A 5,088-nucleotide genomic window follows, 5' to 3' on the forward strand; every position below is an offset into this window, starting at 1 on the left:
TTGGCCTAATGTGTCATTTAAGGCTGATATTTCCTTATTGATTTTCTGTTTTGATGAACTATCTATCAGTAGGAGTATTTAGGTCCCCTACTGTAATTGTGTTTTTGTCAGTTTCTCACTGTAGTTCTATTAGTAGTTGCTGTATTTTATTTGGTGCTCTCTGATTGAGAGCATATATATTGATGTGTTATGTCTTCTTGATGTTCCCTTTATCATTATGAAATGTCCTTCTTTGTCTCTTTTTCACCTAATTTTTAAATCTTTAAGTCTATTTCATCAGATATAAGTATGCTACACCTACAAACACAGGCACAGTAATCCTTTTTCTTCTGCTTGCGCCTTATCTCCATTCCCCTTTACAGATTTGGATCTTTAATCCCCTCCTCCCTTTTCTTTTTTTTTGTTTGTTGTTGTCTCACATTATCTGTCCTTATGCTGTATGCTCATTTCTAAGTTGCAGTAGCTATTGTCTTCTTTTTTTTAAAGCATTTTATTTTTTTGACTTTTAACCTTTATATAATATTTAAGCTCATAATACCCTGTTCTTAACAAGGGTTGCACTTTTCTGCTTCTGTCTGCCTGTTGGTTATCTTATACATAGTTTTGTGTTTTTTTGTCCTTTTCTTTCAGGTAGAATGACCCGCTTCAGTATTTCCTGTAATGCAGGCCTTGTGGCGGAAAATATCCTCAGCTTTTGTATGTCTGAAAAGGTCTTTATTTCTCCTTTATATCTAAAGGAGAACTTTGCTGGATATATTATTTTTGGCTGGTAATTTTTCTCTTTCAATAGTTTGAATATTTTGTTCCACTCCCTCCTAGCTTGTAACTTTTATGCTGAAAAGTCTGATGATAATCTAATGGGTTTTCCTTTATAGGTAACTGTCTTCTTTTCCTCAGCTGTCTTGAGAATTCTTTCTTTGTCATTAATTTTTGACAATTTTAATATAACGTGTCTTGGAGGTCTTTTTGGGTTGAGATAATTTTGTATTCTGTTTGCTTATTAGATTCAAAGATCCAGTTCTTTCCATAGGTTTTGGAAATTCTCGTCAACTATTTGTTTGAATAAGCTCTCTTTTCCCTTCTCCCTCTCTTCTCTTTCTGTTATACTCATTATTCTTATATTGCTCTTTCTGATGATGTCATATAGTTCTTGTAGAGTTCTTTAATTTTTTTTCATATTCAAGTCTTTCTTTTCTTCCTTCTGCATTATTTCCAGATTTCTGTCTTTGATATCACTAATTCATTTTTCCCTGTGGTCAGCTCTATGTTCTAGGCTTACTATTTCAATCTTCATCTCTTTTAGTGAGTTCTTCATCTCTAGAAGTCTTATTTGGTTCTTTTTTAGAGTTTCAATCTCCTTAGTAAAGTAACTCTATTGTTCTTTAATTTAATTTTTAACCTCTGTGAATTGTTGATCCGTACTTTCTTGCGTCTCACTGAGGTTTTTCAGAAGTGCAATATGAATTCTCTGTCATTTAAATCGTATATTTCTATATCTTTTCTGTTGTTTTCTATTTTTATATTTTCTCTCTGTTTCAATCTGGATATTTTCTACTGACCTGTGTTCCTGTTCATCAGTCACATCTTCTGCTATGTCTCATCTTTTCTTAAACCCTTTTATTGACTTTTTAATAGTAGATAATGTATTTTTCTCTGCTCTAGAATATCATTCTTTTTTTCTTTATGAGAGTTTCTACACTTCTACTGAAATAGTTTTTTTTTCCCTCATTTTAATCATGGTTATTATGCATATTACCTGTGGCATCGTATTCCAATTTTTTTTTTTTTTGTAATTTGAGCCTGTTCTTTAGCACTTCTTGTAATTTTTAATTGAAATTTGGTATCTTAGTTTTGTAGGGCTGCATAACAAAGTAACACAAACAATATGGCTTAAACAACAGAAATTTATCATCTCATAGTTTTGGAATCTAGAAGTCCAAGATCAAGGTGTTGGCAGAGTTTGTTCTTTCTGAGGATTATGAGGGAAGGGTCTGCTCCAGGTCTCTATCCTTGGCTTGTAGATGGATGTGTTCTCCTTACGAATCTTCATATGGCATTCTACCTTCAAGTGTGTCTGTGTCCAAATTTACCCTTTTGATAAGGATCTTAGTCATATTGAATTAAAGCCCGCCCTATTGACCTCATTTTAGCTCCATTATCTCTGTAAAGACCCAATATGAATAAGATCACATTCTGAGATCCTGGGGTTAGAAATTCATATATAAATTTGCAACCCAAACAGTTGGATGTTATATATGAAAAGTTGTAGAAGCTCTGAACGATGATTTTTTGGAGTTTTTTTTCTCATGTCAGTTTTGTTCATTTCTTTTTGTTTGATTAAAATTATTGGGGTGACAATGGTTAATAAAATCAAGCAGCTTTCAAGAGTTTTGTATATTTCTTATTAATCACATTCCAGATTTTTATTTGTTTTTGCTTTGTAAGGTATGTAGATTTAACATTTTATTGGCACTATCATGTTCCCCTTTATTTTTCATCATATTTGTTTAATAGCAAGGGACTTTTAGAAAGCACGATTTTCAAGACCCCTCCAGATTCCACTTATATTTTTTTTCCAGAGTGCCATTCATATGACTCTTCTTAGATCATTAATCTGTGCAGAGAATCTTGTTCTGCTATAATACAAAGTTAAGGCACTGAAAGCTTTTCAATGACCATTTCTCTTAGTAAAATAACATTTTAAAATTTACTAAATAAATAATTTAATGACTCATATTTTCTGTTATCTTCTAGAGATGTCTTTACTCTCCCTTTATCCTTTCCTACATTCTATTCCAGAGGCATTTCATTGCTTAATTGGATAAGTAAAGTGCAGTGGTAGTTGTTATGTTATGTTGATAGAAGTGTAGTACATTTCTTGCAGTTGTTTCTTTTTGGAGTGTTTCTTACAATTAACAGAGAAATTTACTTCCCAGGAGGGCTAGAAGTAAGCAAGCAACAGATTCTCTCAAGTGAGGTAGGCATCTTTGGTATTTGCTTTTAGCATTGTGAATTGGTCTGAAGCATCTAAGCCAAAAGAGAACCATCAGGTAAGATTCTCTCTCAGAAATATAAATAATAGTGACTAACAGGCATGTGGAGACTCTACCATTTATTTCTCAATTAAGAATCGTGAAGCTTCAAATATCCACATGGGAAGGGAAGCACATATAATAGTTCTATATTATTGTTAATTTTGTCAGTATTTTAAAAGTATTTCTTAGAGGAAATATTATTTAACATATATTATTTACAAGTATTACTGAAAATATTTTGAATTCTCATGTTACAGGTGGCTTATATCATTACAATAGAAGGAAAACCATATTTTGTCCATCTCAAAAAGCAGTAAGCAATTATTTTATTCTTTCAAATTTTAAGTCTTTGGTTTCTTGATTTCTAAAAATAGTTATGAATAGAATCATTTCAATTCAAATCGACATTTGATACCTATATACATTTGAATTGTGAGTCCAAATAGCTCCTGTGGTGAGCAAAAAGTCGGTGTGAATTACTAAAGAACATATTTTCTGGAGGATGCAAGTAAAAGATTTTGAAAAGGTAGGCAGGAGCCAGGTCGTAGAAGATCTATCATGCCATGATAAGGATGTTGGAAGCCAAAAATGTTTCTAGAATGTACTTGTATAGGCTCATTGAGTCTTTTAGGCTATTTTTGAGAGGGCAAAGGTGGAGTACAATGTCTAATTATATGATTATATAATAGTTTAGGTAAGTGATGATTGTTGGCTTGAACATATGATATTGGTAATAGCATTGGAAAGAAAAAATTCAATAGATTTTGAAGACAGACTTGGTAGAGTGATTAGAAACAGTGAGGAAACTTGAATAATTTAGTTATTGCTTAAGAAAATAGGTAGGTTATAGTGTAATTAAATGAAGAACATGAACAAAGGAGATATTTATGTGAGGAAAGGGTAAGGTTAGTTTGCAGTGCCTGTAAGATATCCAAATGGGTTTTTACCATTAGTTGTATGAATATAGGAATGTGAATCTCTGAGGAGAAATTAGTACTAGGGATATAGATTTAGCAGTAATCAATAGTTTAGTTGTAATTTTTTTTAATGAGAGCTTATAGAGTGCTTATAAATAGACTGGTGACTACAGGCTGAATCTTGCTAAAGACTACTATTTCTGGGACAAGTAGGACAACAAAAAAAAAACATGGAAGATCAAGCTGGAATTGTCAGGGAGATAGAAAGAGAAGCAGAGAGTGATGCGTGATTAGACTTATCAGTCCGTTTTCAAAATGTATGCTGGAAGTCCAGCACAGTGATGGTTTTTAAATTGTCTTTTAGATTTGACATTCTGGTGTTTATGAAACTTTTCCAGAGCAGTTTCATCGTGAATAAGTATTGACAAAGTAGAGAAACTGTTTCTAGACTACTCTTTACATAAAAATCTGTTGCAAATTGAAAATATATAGGGAATAGCTAGAGTTGGACACAGGGTCAAAAGGGAGTTATTTAGGATGGTAATGACTTGATAATAAACTTTTACAATAGAATTAGGATAAAAAGACAGTAGAGAAGAAGAATTTGAAATTATAGGACCAAAAAAGTATGTATCTTCAATATAAGAATGAGATTTGTAGCATAGTGTAACGGTTTGCTTTGAACAAAAGAATTGGTCATCTTCTGGAAATAAAGATAAGGAGTGAGGATGGGTATAGGTTATCTGAAAGTGAGCTGACATGATGGATATGTGGGATGATTGACAGGAGTGATGTCAAGTTTTTGAATAGTTGCTGGAGAGAATGAAAGAAAATTCTGACCAAGCTTATTGAGAAGAACTTTATACTTAGCTAAACTGAGTGAATATGAATTTGTAGCAATGCCAAGAAAATCTTTCTAAATTCTGTTCTAACTACATTTTAATTTGGAGATTCAGGTTTAAAATCTGGAATCAATCAGCAATAAAGACAAAGATTTGAAAATTCTATGTTATAAATTGGGACTTATATTGTTTCACTATTTGTTATTTCCAGCAATTTGTATTGTTTATTAGCATGAATTTTGGCATAGTCACTATAGTTAAAATGCTTCCTTCAGCACCTGATTTCTTGTAAAT

General features: G+C 32.1%; 1 protein-coding gene across 1 annotated transcript in view; it reads left to right on the top strand.

Annotated features, from left to right (window-relative positions):
- The window catches only part of LOC105300956 (disintegrin and metalloproteinase domain-containing protein 5-like), a 164,375-nt gene that overhangs the window by 37,933 nt on the left and 121,354 nt on the right, over positions 1-5,088 (top strand). The window lies entirely within an intron of this gene.

Source organism: Pteropus vampyrus, unplaced genomic scaffold, assembly GCF_000151845.1.
Source record: "Pteropus vampyrus isolate Shadow unplaced genomic scaffold, Pvam_2.0 Scaffold8, whole genome shotgun sequence".
NCBI lineage: Eukaryota > Metazoa > Chordata > Mammalia > Chiroptera > Pteropodidae > Pteropus > Pteropus vampyrus.